The sequence below is a fragment of the Mus caroli genome, unplaced genomic scaffold (assembly GCF_978045245.1).
Source record: "Mus caroli unplaced genomic scaffold, Mus_caroli_1 scaffold_2, whole genome shotgun sequence".
NCBI classification, from domain to species: domain Eukaryota; kingdom Metazoa; phylum Chordata; class Mammalia; order Rodentia; family Muridae; genus Mus; species Mus caroli.
The window spans coordinates 121,293,604-121,311,919 of NW_028227257.1; the positions used below are offsets into that span (position 1 = coordinate 121,293,604).

The following is an 18,316-nucleotide window of genomic DNA, read 5'->3' on the forward strand; positions in this document are numbered from 1 at the left end:
GACACACTTCAACTAGAAACAGGGTTTTTTGTTTTTGTTTTTCAGTAAATAACCCAACCTCAGAGTTCACAGTGTGATCAAATATACTGCAACACCCCTGACCTTCAATGCTACCTACTCTTTTTTTAAAAAAAGATTTATTTATTTATTTTATGTGTATGAGTACTCTGTACAGATGGTTATGAGCCTTCATGTGGTTGTTGGGAATTGAATTTTTAGGACTTCTGCTTGCTCTAGTCAACCCTGCTCGCTCTAGTCAGCCTAGCTTGCTTAGGCCCGAAGATTTATTTATTATTACACATAAGTTCACTGACTTCAGACATACCAGAAGAGGGTGTCAGATCTCATTACGGGTGGTTGTGAGCCACCATGTGGTTGCTGGGATTTGAACTCAGTACCTTTGGAAGAGCAATCAGTGCTCTTACACGCTGAGCCATCTCACCATGGAGAACACCATGGCTACAGTGGAGAAGCTGCTAGTACCTTATATTTTCTTCCCATGCAAATTCCCATGTGGAGCTATTTTCTTACAACTCTTACTTCTTTTTAAGTTGAGGTCAGCTTTCTTCAAGCTGTCCCTATGTGACTGGTCCCATGCCCAGCCTTGGAAATGCCATCTCATTCCTGACCCTTGGCCTTGCTTTCTGACCTCGCTGAGATGACTTCAACACTCTCACCCCTTTCTAAGTTAATTCAGAATCTACTTAGTTAAGTTATCCATCTTATGTTTCATAGCTACTCAGTGGCTTTCCATCTTTGCTGACAAGGAGTCTCATCTGGGACATTAAAATCTCTCCAGGGTTTGGTCTAAACTTCCCGCTGATTGAATCAGAATGTCTGCAAAGGGTTTCAAGGCCAGTAGATTTCAAACTTGAAAAGTGATTCCAGTATTCACATGGATGTGCAGGGCAGTAAATCATGTCACTTCCCTCCTTTGGCTTCTTCCCAGTAAGGTTCTTCCCTTTAAGTTAAAAGCTTTTCAATTATCGTCTCTCACCTACCTATACACAATCACTTTTCAAAAACAACTTTTGCTTCTTTTTTTTTAAATGCAATACTTATCATTCATCTCTAGTCTTAATGCAGATGAATGAAGAGATGCTGCACACCACTAGCACTGTGGTCTGGGGGTGGCCCAGCATCTTCCCCATGTGTGTTTCTGGTACATGTGTGTGCACCTTCTTGCACATTCCTTTTTAAAGGTCTCTTTCTCATCTTCTCAGCTGAACTCCAACCACTTGCTGTCTCTCCCCCATCCTGACATTAGTATTCTGGTAAGTTAGTCTTTTCTGGAGCCTTTCAACCAGACCTTCTGCTGTAAATGGTGAAGCCTCTGTTTATCCTAGTGTTTGATTCTCTCAGATTCACTAACATGCCCCTATCTAGAGTCCCAAATGGCTCTACCATCTGGCCACCCAACTGTTTGAATCAGACGTACCTGAGGTCACCTCAGGTTCCTTGAGCACTCGTACCTCATGCCTATCAAAGCATGTCCATTGCAGCTCACACATCTTCAAAATTCATATTCCATTTTCTGTTCATAGTTTGGTTTTTGCCTGGGCTACAATTATTGTTTGCCTCAGTTGCTATAGTCTCTTTGGGTCCACAATACCTGAATGATACCATAGAGTCAACCTCATTGCCTTCAAAGTCCACAGTCCTTACCACAGGATCCAGTGGTAAATAGTGGCTCCTCTATTTACGTAAATAGTGCCTCCTCTATTCCCCCTACCCCCTACCCCTTGACCTGGTCCACAGCTACTGAGAACACAGACTGCTTTTCTTTGTTCTGCCTAAAGCACACATTCCACCCCTCCTTCTGGGGGTTGCCTACTCATTGTGCAGGTCTCACCTGATTCCCTGAAGAAGGCTTCTCTAATGCCCTGACTCCCTGGAGAAGGCTTCCCTAATGCCCTACAGTTGAATTAGATGCCCTAAAGTCCTCCTCTTCTACAAAGCACACCTCACAATCAATTACATTGCTCTGTTTGTCTACCTTGGCTTCAGATATGGACCTGGGGGCCATCTCTGTCCCACTCACCATTTTGACCCAGCATCTAGCAACAAATACTAAAAACAGGAGGGGCCAAGTCCCACCATCTGTTCAGTGTGCTCTGTACGGTGTTCAAAATAGCTGGTGTCTGGGACCATGACAGGAGGGTTTTCTTTTCTACCAACCTTTGCTTCACAGCCTCTTTTCTACTTCTCTTCTCTCCTCTTCCTGGCTTTGCAGCATTCAATTCAAATTAGCTAAGTTGAATTTTGCATGAGCTTAGTTTTCTTTTTCTCCGTGGAAACTGCTTATCTCTTCATTAATAATGGATACTATTGTAACCCAAAACCCTGTAGCTTTTCAAGTAGAATCATGTAATAAGTATTTGGTGTTAGCTTGCTAGCACTACCAACATCTCCAACGCTTTAATATGGGCTTAAGAGAAATAAGAGATGGTGAAAACAGACAAGAATGCATAGCTTATAGCCTTTATTTCCAGGAGGTTTGTTTCTTTCTTCAATATGTAACTTTCTGGTCCCTCTGAGCTGAGATAAAATCTGGGCATGGACCAGGTTTTACAGTCTTATGTAAATGCAATTTGGGGGCCTTTAGGAAAAATAAGAAGCATACTACTGATAGGTTTTGAGACTAATTATACAAGGAACCCCTGAAGATCAAACTCCATCAGAGAAATCAGCTGTCCATCTTCTGCCTTAACTTTTGTAATTAGAGAAATTGGGGGCTAGAGCAGTGGGTCACTTTGAGGACTGTGTCTGGCTTCTCTCTCTCCTGGGGCTTGTTATAGAGCTATAGGATGAAACCACTCTTGACATTCACATAGGCTCAATGTCAGGGGGGAAAACACATGGGTATTTTTAAAGGGGCGGGGGGAGATGACTCAGTGGTTAAGAGCACTTTCTACACTTGCAGAAGACCCACGTTCTAGTCCCAGCACCCACATGGAGACTCAAAACCACCTGTAACTCTAATTACAGAGGATCTTACACCCTCTTCTGGCTACTGGGGGCACCTGCATGCAGCTGGTGCACATAAACTCAAGTAGGCACACATATGCACATAAAATTTAAAAATCTTAAGATGAAATAAATGTGTTGGAGAGAAGGAAGAACCCTTTGTGAGAAAATAAGAGGAATAGGTCTTGTTCACACCACGGAGTGACTGTAGAGATAAACCTGCTTAGGATCTTGAAGCTGATTCGTCTTCAGGCAGACAACACATCTCCACTTTTTATTAACAGAGGACAGAATTGTTCGATAGTATAGACAATGTAGATAACGCTCCAGGATTTTTCTTTGCTTGTGTGTTGAGACAGGGTCTCTTTATTATGTAGCTCTGGCTGCATTAGAACCCACAGTGTAGAGCAGGCTGGCTTCGAACTCACAGAGACCTGCCCCTGCTTCCTGAGTACTGGGGTAAAGGCATGCCTGACTCTTCAATATTATACAGAGGAAAATGATGGGAACCAGAAAGGGCTGTGCATGGGTAAATATAGTCAGAGAATTATATGATTGTACAGAATGTCATAGTGACATAGTGACATGCTTTTGGGCACCTAAGATGCCCTATATGCCCTCAGCAGCTCTGCAGAATCCTCTTGTCCAGAGGAGAGGAGAGATCCTCATGGAATCAGAGTCCTTCTGATAAGACTTCATGTTTGCACCTTGTCGTGGAGCTTGTCATCCTGTGAGGAGGAAGATGTGGGTAGGCAGGGACGCGAGCGGCACAGAGAAAACCTTCAGTTCTAGCTGTGTGCCTTAGGGAAGGACGTCATCTATGGTCCCACTTCCTAATCCATAAAGCCGACATTTGACCTCAAAGTCCTAAGGCCATTTGCATCTCTACCTTCTGCAGATACTCTGTTAAACTTTAATAAAAATTTAAAAAGGGAAAAAAATAAAATAAAAGAAGGTGGCTAGGTGTGGTGGAGCACATGTGCAATCCCAGGTTCTCTAAAGGCTGAGGCAGGAGGATCATGGGCCAGCTTTAGGGTATCTAGAGAGTAAGACTCAAGGACAAAACCCAAAGAAACAGAAACAAAATAAAAACACCACCCCAAGCCCACATTAAAAAAAAAAAACAAAAAACAAAAAACAAAAGCCAAAGACAACAGGGAAATCATGTGGAGAGTTCCCTTGCCTGGTAGGAATGCATATTTGTTTACTTACTGATGTCACGATATGCAGGCCTAGGCTGATCGGGGCACGTTGCTCTGCTTGCAGTACTTTCTGTTTTAAAGGATGAACTCTGAGATATTGTCAAGTTGTGATAAACGGGGAGGGTGTAGTGTCGTGAGCTGGAAGGGATTTCGGGCCAGTGTTCACTGGCCGCTGGTATTTGGGCCAGGCTTGTGGGCACAGGGAAGTGCCCCACAAGGAAGCTGCAGGGAGCTGAGGAGACTGGCAGCCTGATCCTTTCTAGAAACCAAGGGAGAGGCAGAAGCAGGGCAGGAGCTATGAAGCCAGGTGGGGACGGGTAGGCTGGTCCGGAGAGGAGGCTACACTGCTGATAGCCTTGGGGCAGACTTGTAGAAGACTCTTTTTTTTTTTTTTTTTCCTAATGCGTTAGCCCTTCTCCTAAGGAGGGAGAGTAGGGGGTGGGGTGGCATACCGCATCTTCTGTAGAGGGTTTCTATAGTGGGGAGATGCCTCCTTTTCCAGCTGGGTATGAGCTTCCCTCATCCACCCACTGTCGGGCCTTGGGCGCCTGAGACCACAAAGGTTTCCCTGTGGATACCCCAAGCTTGTGACCTCCAGAGTCAATGTTAGTCAGGCGATTGTCACACCAGTCCTGTTTTCTAAAGCTCTTTAAACAGCTTGGACAATGGCAGGCCTGTCCCACAGTTGGCTTCACAGCTTTGAAAGACACTCTTGTTCAGAAGGAGCCCCCTAGAAGGCCCGGGGCACGGAGAGGTTCACTCCCGCTTCATCCAGTCTGGCTGCCAGCCCACACTGGCAGTGGACACTGGGCGTGAGGCTGATTTGCCGAGAGGCTCCAAAGGAGCCAAACAGCACAGTCCCTGGAGCCCATCCGGATTCTTGTTGATAGTGATACGGGTGCTATGCGGGCGTGGGGGTGAGGAGGGAGCAATTATATTGGGTCCTGCCTGCCCTCTGATTTTCTGCAGACTGATAGGTTTCTTGGGGAGGAAAAAGACAAGGACTAAAAGGGTCCAGTTGTTACTACCTCAGGAGTTCCTTGGTGGTGCAGAAACCAGGCCATCTCAGCAAGCTACAGATAATAACAGAGCTACAGCTATTCTCCCTGGTCCTAGAATATATCCCCTGGAGCCTGTGGCTATTGTCCTTTGCAGGTGGGATTAAATTAAGGATCCAAAAGATGGAGGCATTACCCGGGATTATCTTCTGGGGCACACATTGTCCTTTTAGAAGCAGCACACAGAGCACAGAAGGTGATGTGAGAACAATGCATGCATTGGACAGCAGTGGCCACAAGCCAAGAATACCAGCAGCCAGCAGAGCTTGAAGAGTCAAGAACAGACTCTTTCCAGAGCCTGTAGACACAGCAGAGGCCATGACACTTTGATTGCACCCAGCAGCACAGTGGCCAACATCTAACCCACAGAATAGTCAGAGAATACATTTCTGGGGTTGATATAAAGACATCCTGTTAGAGCATGCATGTCTTAGTCAGGGTTCCTATTGCCGTGATAAAAGCACTATGACCAGCCGGGCATGATGGCGCATGCCTTTAATCCCTGTACTCGGGAGGCAGAGGTAGGCGGATTTCTGAGTTCAAGGTCATCCTGGTTTACAAAGTGAGTTCTAGGACAGCCAGGGCTATACAGAGAAACCCTGTCTCAAAAGACCAAAAAAAAAAAAAAAAAAAACCAAAACCAAAACAAAACAAAACAAAAAAAACCAACCAACAAACAAACAAAAAATCCAAAACAAACAAAAAACCGAAAAAAGGTACTGTGACCAAAAGAGACTTGAGGAGGAAAGGGATTATTTCATCTTGCAGTTCTCAGGCCACACGCCATCATGAGGGAAGCGAGGGCAGAAAGGCAGAGCAGAAACCTACAGGGTGGATTTGAATCAGACTCTATGGAGGAGTGCTGCTTACTGGCTTGCTCTTCAAGGTTTGCTCAGCATGCTTTCTGAAAACACCCAGGGCTACCTGTGCCCATGAGTAGCACCAGGCAGAGAAGCTGGGCCCTTGCACATCAATCATCAATCAAGATAATTAAATAAAAAGCCCTACAGGCTAATCTGGTAGGAACATTTTCTCAACTGAGGTTCCTTCTTCCCAAATGACTCTTGGCTAATGTCAAGTTGACCGAAAACTAGGCAGCACAGGGCTGGGAGAGATGGCTCAGCGGTTAAGAGCACTGGCTGCTCTTCCAGAGGTCCTGAGTTCAATTCTCAGCAACCACACGGTGGCTCACAACCATCTGCAATGAGTTCTGATGCCCTTTTCTGGCATGCTGGTGTACAGGCAGATGTAGCACTCCTATACATAAAATATATGATTAAATCTTAAAACAAAACAAAAAAGCTGGGCAGTACAAGGTACACAAACTTCACAACATTAATCATATTTGTAGTTTGGTGACACTGGGCATGTACTGTTCTATTGACGCTGCTGCCGTTCATCTTTAGACGTCCCTCATCATCCCTAAATTAAGCTCTACGTACAATGAAGAAGCCTTCTATTTTTCCCTCCTCCAGCTCTGTTAAACTCTGTGTTACTCTTTACTTCAACTCTTGGCTACCCCAGGTACCTCATATAACTGGAAGAATTCAATATTTGTCTTTTTTGTGTCCACGTCATTTCATTTGTTATGGTTATAATATCCATGAGATTTACCCCCACCATAACATACATCAGCATTTTCTGCCTTTCAAAGGCTTAATTGTCTAGATATTCGATATTTTGTTTACCCACACATCTCTTAATGGGTATCAGGCTTGCATGTACCTTTTCGGCCAACGTAAGTAATGATGCAAATTTGTGGTAATTTGTTCCCGAAGTTGTAGAAACTAATAGAGATGGTAACCTGACCAGAGGCTTTCCTGAATTCCTCACCAGAGGTCGTGTAGGGGGGCAGCATTTGCCAGGCATGGGCAGCTGATCCCTAGTCACATCCACCTGGGGGAGAAGTAGCAGCCTATGAAAGCACAGAATTCCTAAATCTACATAGGTCTTAAGAATCAGACTGTATCAGGATAGGGCCGAGAAGCTGTGGTTTTGAGATGTATAGATTTCCAGTACATCAGAGCATAAGAAATCGTGGGTCAGCATTCACGCATGAAATGTTTTCCATGATTTGGCCTGTGGTTCCTAACCTGAAGGCATGAGGCTAAGGCAATTTCTCTGAGCCTGTCTGTCACTCGGTAGACTGGGCAGAAGGCTGGAGTCCAAGGCGTTGTTTTCTGTTGGTTCAGAAGGAAAAACTGCACTTCTGCTTGGGAAACAAAATGACAACCCTGCCCCCTCTCCCCCAGCCCCTGCCTCACTCAGTAGTGAGGTCCCCAGGCTCAAGCTGCATGTAGGATACGTGCGAATGGAAAAATGGATAAATTGCTCCTGGAGGTGAAGTTTTGTTGGATCTAGCAGGGGAAGAGCTGAGCAGTCGGAAGACCAGCAAGAGTTGGTGTGGTGTCTTGAAGGAGGCTCCCAGGTTCTGCTGGACAGCACAGGGTGAGGTAGATGGAAGACAGAGATGGAGAAGCCTCCAGAAGCAGAGATGCTGACAGGCACAGGCCTGCTTTGTATGCTAAACTTCCCTGCTCCGCAAACTCTGCAGCCAAATCCCTTACATTTGGCTCCTGAACAAAGGACTTTGAAGTAAAGAAGAATATTCCATAGGCCATTCCAGGAGTAGAGGGCACGTTAAGAGCGCTGTGAGAAGCAGAAAACATGGGAACCCCCTGACCCTGGAACTCCAGCAGTCAGAGGATTGGGACATTCCTCCCGGCCAAGGCTGTTTTATTTGGTATTGAGGGAAAGGAAGGATACAGACCCTGTGGAAAGAATGTTTACACATGGAACAGTCTTGTCTGTCTGCAGGGATGGATCCATGAAGGCTGCCACGCATATAGGTGTGTGACTTTGGAACATCATTTCTAGGCTAGCTAGCTCCACCCACCCATATCACTGAATTGAGTTTTCTGATATCACAGCTGGAAATCCTTGGTTGCAGTCTACCTGATAGAAGGTATGTGTGTCTCTATTCATGTATGTATGTGTTTGTATGTATGTGTTTGTGTGTGTGTGTGTGTGTGTGTAAAGCAGGAGGTTCATCAAATTATTGAGAGATTAATAAATGATATTCTGGAGGAGACAATTAATAAAAGACACAAACTTCTCTTTTTGACATCTTTTTCCTACTTTCTCCTAGGCCAAAAGCTCAAGAATTTGGGATTTAAATAATTGTTTTAAGTCAAGTCAATTTGAAGAGGAAGAGTTGGAGGTTTATAGACTCCCCCGGTTGGCATCGGGTTGCTGATTAATGGTGCTGAAGCCTGTAATTATCCTCCTGTCAGGAGGCCTAGCGTCCTCAATAAATCCAGACTCATCTGCCTTGCCAGGGCTCCAGAGGGGAGTATCTTGATTTATTTCCCAATTGGCACATAGTCTCTTTACTGTACCTTCGGGAGTGTTCAACTACTTAATGGCTTGAGCGGTCAATTTTCATATTGCCTATATTGAGCAACCCGGGATGTAAATATCCTTGCCCACGACTGTGAGGTCAGGAACTGGGTTTTCTTTCTTCTTGCCTTTGCTGTTCATTTCTTTTCCCCTAACTAACCGGTTTCATTAGGAACCTAGGTGTGTTCGATTGACAGCCAGCTTACTACCCATCCCCTCTTGAGTCTTTGGCCTTAATCTGAGCTAGCCTTGCCATTGCAGCTGAGAGGATACAATGGAAGCAACTGTGCACACAAGTTTCAAGGCTGGGCTTCAAGTGGCCTTACGTTCTTCCCTCTGCTCAAGGAGCATGCCAGGATTGAATTCTAGTGAATCAGCCCAGTCTTGGCTAAGGAGAGGCATGGGGCCTCTCCCTCCTCAACCCTTTCCCATCCCTAGAGCCTACAAGCCCTGAGCTCAGCATAGACCAGAAGAACCACCCAGCGGAGCTTGGCTTAAACAGTTGAATGATGGAGTGAATGGTGCACTATATAAATTGCTGTCTCAAGTTTGGTTTTCTGTGCAGTATTATCAGGGTGATAGAGAAATGGAGAAACAGTTTTGTCTCATAAGGAAGCTTGTGTCCACTGCCAAGGTGAGCAGTCTGACTAGTATGCACTCGTACTGGCAAGTAACATAGAGAACTTCTTTTCATTGAACATCACCTGTATACCTGTCATGAGGATAGGCATTTATTTTATTTATATCACCTCACTTAAACTTTGCTGCAAGCCCCTGAACCTGACACTAGTATCATCCACTTTATAGATGGGGTTGCTAATGATGCTGCCTCCAACTAAGTCCCTGGCTTCTGCCAGCTCTGATGCCTATCTTTTAACTCATAACATAATTGAAGAATTAGAGGGAGGGCCATCTAGCTTTCAGGGGTAGCAGAGAAATCTTTCCTAGGGTGTGGCTAGTTGGAGGGACCAGGGTCCCAAGTTCGCAGGACACCAAGTCACTGTAGCATGAGGGATTGTGCTCAGGAGGTGGAGGATACATGCTGGTGACGGACTAGAATACCCATGGCTCAAGAATGGGATGGAGGCTAAAGAAGGCAGACTTGGGAGAGGCGGCAGGGGTGCATAGGACAGAACAAATTTTGTTTACTTTGTGTAAGCAGAAATCTGATGGAGAATTTCTGCATTCCATGGATTAAAAGAAAACAAAAGACACTTTTAATAGGAAATCAATTTCTCGTGTTGCCTTTTTTGGTAACATTCTTGTAATGTGTTTGCTTATTTAACGTTTATATTGCATTTAAATGTCTGTCCATGTACACACCCACTTGTGTTTGTGTGTGTGCGCGAGCATATGTGTGCGGGCATGTGTCTATGTTCAGAAGACTTCTAACTCAAGAGTCTGAGTCTCTGGACTTGTCCAGCTTTTTTCTGAGGACTCAGCTGGGTGAGGGGGTGGGGCATACTGTGATACCCAGAGTGTTGGGTGACTCCCCATCTCCACTAACTAGAGTCCCTTCTGGGTAAATGTCCACATGGGAGACATTGCTCCAACAACATGCGACTCTCAACATTTTCAGAACTCAGCTTAGTCTGCGAGCTCCCTGCAGGAAGCAACCAGGGCTGCCCGAGTTTATTGTTTCTCACTGGAAGGGAGGTCAGAGGCAATAAAATCAGTGGCTGTGGGCACAACCGTGCCTGGGCTCTGCGGTGTCTCTGTGAGTTAAGTCACAGAACACAGACACCACTGCTGTCCCAGTTTTGTGCATGAGCAAGCAGACAAGAGGGGGCAGCTGTAGTCAAGGCCTCACAGCTGGGACAGAGCCGAGTGTGGGTTTGAACTGGATCATTTGGTTCTGGAGCCCATGATCTTAAACTCTGCTCCAATAATCTGGAAATTAAACCAGGGAGGACAATGACCTGGGGGCAGGAGGGGAAGAGGAATGGCTGGGTTGTTGTTCTGAGACCTTCATTGTACACTTTACACACTTCCGTAGTGTTGGAGGGAACACGTAACAGAGACAGTACTTCAGTGACACTCCCATTCCTTCCTGTGGGATCCACCCAAGGACGGGCTATGCTAAGTGCCTGCTGCTGGCCTCCCCTCTGCCTGATTTTCCCATGTCAGCTTTCCCTTATCCAATCTTCCAGGCTGCTCCAGATGCCCAGAGCTCCCATGCTGGGCTTGGACTGACCACAGAGACTGGCCACTGCCTGGGCCTGCTGCTTTGGCCGAGATATGTGGTTTTCTGATGTTCCTGCCTCTCAAATCTACACTGTGGCCACATCTGATCTCTCAAGCCCTCCTGGTCAAACTATAAAAGTGAACTCAAGTTAGAGAATAAACAGCTGGCACTGTTTCTCCCTTGCAGGTTATAGCTGGTGTTTATAGCTAGAGTGGCGGGCAGGCATGGAGGCTGCGGGCACATTTCAGACTATAAAATCTCAGCGTCCTCAGTGTCAAAAAAAGAGTCACTAAAACGGAAGAACTAGTTGCAGGGACACATTGATTTTGTTTCCTGGCAAAGCTGGTCAGACTAGTGATGTCAACCATAAAATTCCTTGCTGTCCTTTATCTCTTTCCTCTAGGAAGACCTGTCCGCTCCTCTCACCGTGTGCAGAAAAGACGGGCTGTGATGGCCATGGAGGCAGACAAAGAGCATCTTTCAGACAATCTCCCTGGGACAAATGCTTCGTTTTTACAGTGTCATCCCATGCCTTATTTTCTGTGGTGATCTTTTGCCCCCATACTGAACTGTCCCCCAAATAAGAGTGAGTGGTCATTTCCTCCTCTGACTGCTGAAGCACACAGCAGACAAATCTCTATTGTATAGTTCTGGGAGTGGGGACACGTTGCTCTTTTCTTCTCAGTCAATCCACTCTCAGGCTACTTCCTCTCTTGACTTGCACAGCAGCCTGTAATGGCTGAAGAGGAAGTGAGGGGTCAGGGACTAATTTTGATCCTCATCCTGTATTTAGGATTCTAGTTCCCCTCACCTCCCTAGAGGTCTTGATCTGGAAAACAAGTTGTTTTTCATGGAACAAAGGCTTCTGGAAAGCAGGAAGGGCATCCCAGTAGAGCCCTGGGTGGGGAAGTGAGCCACAAGTGAGCTGCTAGCAGCCCCGTGGGTGGTTTTGGTTAGGGAGGACACAGGATAGAGATCCTGGAAGGCTGGTAGAGAAAGTTAGGCTACACCCACTTCTGTCAGGATGGGGCTCCAGGCAATGTGACAAGCCTTTGGTCAGTCCAGCTCTTGTAAGAATACTACATTTTGTTGGACCATGTCACCCGCAAAATGGAGACAGTAATACTCTCCTCTTGTAATCTATCTAATATAATATATATCAGTGTGTGTGTCTATCTATCTATCTATCTATCTATCTATCTATCTATCTATCTATCTATCTAATATAATATATACCAGTGTGTGTATCTATATATCTATCTATCTAATTAATATATATCATATATATATGAAAAAGGTTTACAAGTTACCAGAGTCAATAAAGTGCAAAGAATTACTGTTTCTCTCAGCCCTGCTGGGCATGCTCCATTAGGACAGAATGTCCGCCGACCCCTTGTTGTTTTGTTTTGTTTTTTGAGACAGGGTTTCTCTGTGTAGCCCTGGCTGTCCTGAAACTCACTTTGTAGACCAGGCTGGCCTCGAACTCAGAAATCTGCCTGCCTCTGCCTCCCGAGTGCTGGGGCCCACCCATTTCTAAAATGCAGTGAGAGACCTAGTTCTCTCGATATTTCCAAAGTGGCCACTCTGACAGGACATCGTTAGATGCCTAGAGAAGAATCTCCTGTTTGGTTTAATTTGGGAAACATTGGATTAAAAAGCTGGGCACGTTTTTTTTTTTTTTTTTTTTGGAGGATAAATTTTATGTTAGATCTTCTTAACATAATAAGGCAAAAAATGGGTATTTGAAATAGAAAGATACAAATAATTAAACATAAAAGTGTGGAAATATATTCATAAATCTAAAGGTCCAATATTATAAGGGTCAATGTAATTTCAATAAAAATCCCACCAGGGTTTTTCTATAGAAATTGGCAAGTTTCGACTCATGCACAAATACTTGTCAAAAAAAACCCAAAAAACCAAAAACAAAACAAAACAACCAAACCCAAAAAACCTTATGTACGAACAAAGTTGTAGGGCTACCTCTACCTGATTCGAAGAATGGTTACAGGAATTAAAATCTTAGTTTGGAATAAAGCATACAAGTAGATGAATGGGAGAGAATGGACAGCTTGGAAGAGGCCCACGTCCATGGTAAGGTGCCCGTGAGCCTGCGATCCAGCCAGGAAGCAGTAGCCCTCTGAGGTGCTCCTATGGTCCCTGCTCGAGTTTTAGCTCTGACTTTGTACTAACGAATGCCAGTACATTTATTTGTCAATGGCGAAGGAGATTCAATAGAGAAAAAAGTAACCTTTTAAGTATACAGCACAGAAATTATTGGACAACTACATGCAGAATTTCAATGAGTGTGAGCCACCGGATACGATTAATTAAAATGGTCCAGGGAAGCAACGTGAAACCTAGAACTATAAAACTTGGAGAAAACTTTTGTTTACTTTGGAAAGGCAGTGCTTTCTTGAATATACGAGGTTGCAGTAAATCGCCAACTTAAATATGCCCCGGACAATGAAAACATGACTCAGTTAATATGAATACATGCTGTGCGCCTGAATTGGGCAGATCTACCGCTACACTACCATCTTCTCCATCTATGAGACCCCTTAGAACTTGGGGTTTCTCCAGGCCACGTGCTTCTGCTCCTCTTTTCTTCTTCTTCTTCTTCCTCCTCCTCTGCACCCTCTCTCTCTCTTCCATTTTCTCCTTCTCTCTCTCCACCTTCCACTCCACCTTCCCTTTATCTGCCCAATCATCAGCTCTCCTTTATTTTACAAATTAAGATGGGAAGCAGGTTTACAGGAAATCACCTGAGTGCTGACTCATTCCTTGTTCAAAGCCAATCGCAGGAGAATGGAATTAACATAAAATATAATTAGCCCCAGGGCTATCCACAACAATACAAAATTATGGTCTAGTAAAAAAAACACAAAAATTACACTTTACCAATTTTGAGAATTTTTCTTCTTTGGAAACCATTAGTAAGATGAAATTGAAAACCATAGATACAGGCAAATATATCTAGAAAAAAACCCCTCATATCCAGAATATATAAAGAATTCTCAAAACTTGACAAAGTCTTGGTTTGCTTTCTGATGCCGTGATAAACACTATCACCGGAAACAACTGAGGCAGGAAAGGGTTTATTTCATCTTGCACTTCTAGATAACAGCTCATCACTAAAGAAGTCAAGGCACAAACACAAGACAGAAACCTACAGGCAGGGACTAAAGCAGAACCCCAGAGGAAGGCTGCTTATTGGCTCACCAGCCTGACCTTCAGCTGTCTCTCATACCACTCAGGACCTTCTGCAGGGGAGGGAGGACTGCCCACAATGGGCTTGGCCCTTCACATCCACCAACAGGCAATTGATAATCAAGCAAATTCAACAGGCCACTGTGAAGTTTCCTTAACTGAGGCTCCCCACCTAGTGACTCTGGTTTACATCACATTGCTAAACAAACCACCACAATAAACAACCCAGTTTTTTTCTTTTTCTTTTTCTTTTTCTTTTTCTTTTTCTTTTTCTTTTTCTTTTTCTTTTTCTTTTTCTTTTTCTTTTTCTCCTTCTCCTTCTCCTTCTCCTTCTCCTTCTCCTTCTCCTTCTCCTTCTCCTTCTCCTCCTCCTCCTCCTCCTCCTCCTTCTCCTTCTCCTTCTCCTCCTCCTCCTCTTCCTCCTCCTCCTCCTCCTCCTCCTCCTTCTTCTTCTTCTTCCTTCTCCTCCTTCTCTGTCTTCTCCTTCTGCTTCTTCTCCTTCTTCCTCTCCTTCTCCTTCCTCTTCTCCTTCCTCCTCCTCCTTCTCCTTTCTTTCTCTTCTTTTTTGATACTTATTTTGAGGTGGGGCTGTCGGAGCCCGAGCTGTAAGAGTTAGTTCTCTCCTTCTACTAGGTAAGTCCCCGGAACTGAAGTCAGATTCTCAGGCTTCCTGACACACACTTAGCAGCTGGGCACGTTCTTTACCCAGGAAATTTACTGTGAGGATTTCTTGGAGTATGTTGAGGGTGAAGATCAAACTCAGCTTTTCTGGGCACTGGAGAGATGGCTCTGATCTTAAGAGCCTCTATTGTTCTTGCAAAGGACCTGAGTTTGGGTTCTAGCACCCATATCAGGTGGCTCAAAACTGACTGTAACTCCAGATCCAGGAGATCCAATGCCTTCTTCTGGACTCTGTGTGCAGAGTCCAGTGCACATGTGAGTACAGTACCTGTGACCTGTGACCTGTGACCTGTGACCTGTGCACACGGCCTGTACTCACATGTGCACACAGACATACATATACACATTATTTAAAAAGAAAGATAGGTGCTGGAACCACTGTAGCCGATCCCAGGCCACGCTGCTGTAGCTGAGCCCAGGCCACGCTGCTGCTCGCCTGTTGCCCCCCCGCCCCCATCATGCACTAGTGGTCTCAAAAGATTGAAAGTCCAAGATGGTAACCCTCAAGGACCAGCTGATTGTGATTCTTCTTAAGGAAAAATTGTCTCCAGCAAAGACTATTGTGTAACTGCAGACTCCAAGCTGGTCATCATCACAGGGGGGCCAGTCAGCAAGAGGGAGCGAGCCAACTCAATATGGTCCGGTGAAATGTAAACATCTTCAAGTTTTCAAGTTCACCATTCCGAACAGTGTGAAGTACAGGCCACACTGCAAGCTGCTTATTGTCTCAAATTCAGTGGATATCTTGACCTATGTGGCTTGGGAAATCAGTGGCTTTCCCAAAAGCCGAGTTATTGGAAGTGGTTGCCATCTGGATTCAGCTCGGTTCCATTACCTGATGGGAGAAAGGCTGTGGGTTCACTAGCTGAGCTGTCACAGCTGGGTCCTGGGAGAACATGGCGACTCCAGAGTGCCTATGCCTCTCCAGAGGTGTGAATGTTGCTGGTGTCTCCCTGAAGTCTCTGAACCCAGAACTGGGCACTGATGCAGACAAGGAGCAGTGGAAGGAGGTTCACAAGCAGGTGGTGGGCAGTGCGTACAAGGTGATCAAGCTGCGAGGTTACACATCCTGGGCCATTGGCCTCTCTGTGGCAGACTTGGCCAAGAGCATAATGAAGAAGCTTAGGCGGGTGCATCCCATTTCTACCATGATTAAGGGTCTTTATGGGATCAATGATGATGTCTTCCTCAGTGTCCCATGTATCCTGGGACAAAATGAAATCTTGGATGTTGTGAAAGTGACACTGACTCCTGAGGAAGAGGCCCTCCTGAAGACAAGTGCAGATAGCCTTTTTCTGCAGTTCTAAAGTCTTCCCAGTATCCTAGCACTTCACTGTCCAGGCTGCAGCAGGGTTTCTAGAGAGACCACACCCTTCTCATCTGAGCTGTGGTTAGTACAATGGTGTTGAGGTGGTGTGGAGAAGCATCTCAGTTCCCACAGCTCTGCCCTGCTGCCAAGTGGTACTTGTGTAGTGGTAACCTGGTTAGTGTGACAGTCTCACTGTCTCTGAGACACACTGCCAACTGTGCAGGCTTCCATTACCCTGAGAGCCTGCTGCATTGCTGCCCTGTGCACCCTCACCAAGCATGCCTAGGCCAACGAGTTCCCAATTAGTCATAACCTGGCTCCAGTGTGTACATCCATTATGCATATCTTTGCATAAATGTTCTACAGGATATTTTATGTATTGTATGTGTCTGTAGTGTACATTGCAATATCATGTGAGATGTGAGATCTGCATATGGATGATGGAACCAACCACTCAAGTGTCATGACAATGAAAACACTAAATAAACCTTGAACAGTGACAAAAAAGAAAGAAAGAAAGAAAGAAAGAAAGAAAGAAAGAAAGAAAGAAAGAAAGAAAGAAAGAAGGAAGGAAGGAAGGAAGGAAGGAAAGAAAGAAAGAAAGAAAGAAAGAGAGAGAGAAAGAGAGAAAGAAAAATGAATTGGTTTTAGCTCATTATGGGGGCCACATGCCTAAGTCCTAGTGCTAGGGAAGGAGAAGTAGGCAGGTTTCTATGAGTTCTAGGCCTGCCTGGCCTGCACAGTGAACATCATGACCAGCCAGGGATACACAGTAAGAGCCTCTCTTTTTTTTTAAATTTTTTATTCCAAATGTAGCTTTTCAGAAATATTTTTGTCACAGAGGAATTTTTATTTTAAATGGCACAACTGCTAAAATGTCTCAGAACAGAGTGGAAGATGCTGATGTTTATTTTTGTGCTTCTGGCTATACAAAATATCTATAGTCTTTATATTGATTTTGACTTAACAAGATTATGCTATTTTTATCAGCTTCATTAAAAGAATCTCTCAGCTGAAAACCATTTTCTTAGAATTCTACTTCAAGAAAGATGAAGTTAAATATGCTTTCTCCTATTCATCCCTCTAAATGCAATTCAACTCACTGGCATTTGGTTTTTTTTGTGTGTAACTACTTTCTCTGAATTGAAACATCCCCTCCCAAAAGGTAGGAGTCTGGGGGAACTCATTGAACTCAAGATGCCCAGGAAGCTCATAAAACTTACAAGACTCAGGAAGATCAGAAAGTTACAAGACTCAGGAGACCCTGCTGTGAGTTATGTAAGCACTAAGCCACTGATGGGGAGAAGAAACTTCTCAGTGAGGCTGCCTGCAAGTTGAACAGGAAGTCCCAGAGAAGTCATTTTTATGAGTCATGAAACATGCTAGGATGGGCTTTTCAGTGAAGGAGCTGCCTAAGAGAGGCTCATCTGTAAGTAACACCTTCCCCATGCTCCAGAATTTAGTCCTGATACTCTTACTGGTTTACCAAGTAGAGGGCTGGAGTACTTTCTTTGGCCTGTTGATCTGTGATGAACAGATCTTTTTCTTTCTTTCTTTCTTTCTTTCTTTCTTTCTTTCTTTCTTTCTTTCTTTCTTTCTTTCCTTCCTTCCTTCCTTCCTTCCTTCCTTCCTTCCTTCCTTCCTTCCTTCCTTCCTTCTTTCTTTCTTTCTTTCTTTCTTTCTTTCTTTCTTTCTTCTCTCTCTCTCTCTCTCCTTCCTTCCTTCCTTCCTTCCTTCCTTCCTTCCTTCCTTCCTTCCTTCCTTTCTTCCTTCCTTTCTTAGTTTATACAAAGCAATTTATTAACAGAAAATGATTTGAGAAGTCCTATTCACAGACAGCGACTGCAGTGACTCATGCTCCTTTGAGTGCTGTCAGAGGAGATGGAGATGACATCCTCAATCTGCCTCTTCATCGCCGAGTGAGCAAGAGCTCTGAGGGATGACTAGGCTCTAAGACCAGGGGTCTTGGTCCTGTTTCCTCCTGTGACCTGGAGTCTGAGATGCAGAGCAGTGATGCCCAGCTCCTTGCATCTCTGGGCCACATCCTGGACAGCCAACATGGCTGCATACAGAGAAGACTCATCTGCATCAGCCTTTACCTTCATTCCACCAATCACTCAGCAGATGGTTTCCTTGCCAGAAAGATGGGTACCATTGACAAAAATGTCAACGAGGGATGCAAAGATGTGGCAGACACCAAATACACTCTCTCCTTCAGAGTGTACATTTGAGGTCCAACACTGATGACTTATTCTTTCTTCTTTGCCTACCCCTTGCCAGATGCCATTTCTGAAAGTCATCTCCA

General features: G+C 44.9%; 2 pseudogenes; one reads left to right on the plus strand and one right to left on the minus strand.

The window, feature by feature from the left end:
- Positions 1–4,899: 4,899 nt before the first annotated feature.
- On the minus strand, positions 4,900–18,298 carry LOC110289354 (small ribosomal subunit protein uS11 pseudogene; annotated as a pseudogene).
- LOC110289317 (L-lactate dehydrogenase A chain pseudogene) lies at positions 14,805–16,009 on the plus strand (annotated as a pseudogene).
- Positions 18,299–18,316: the final 18 nt, after the last annotated feature.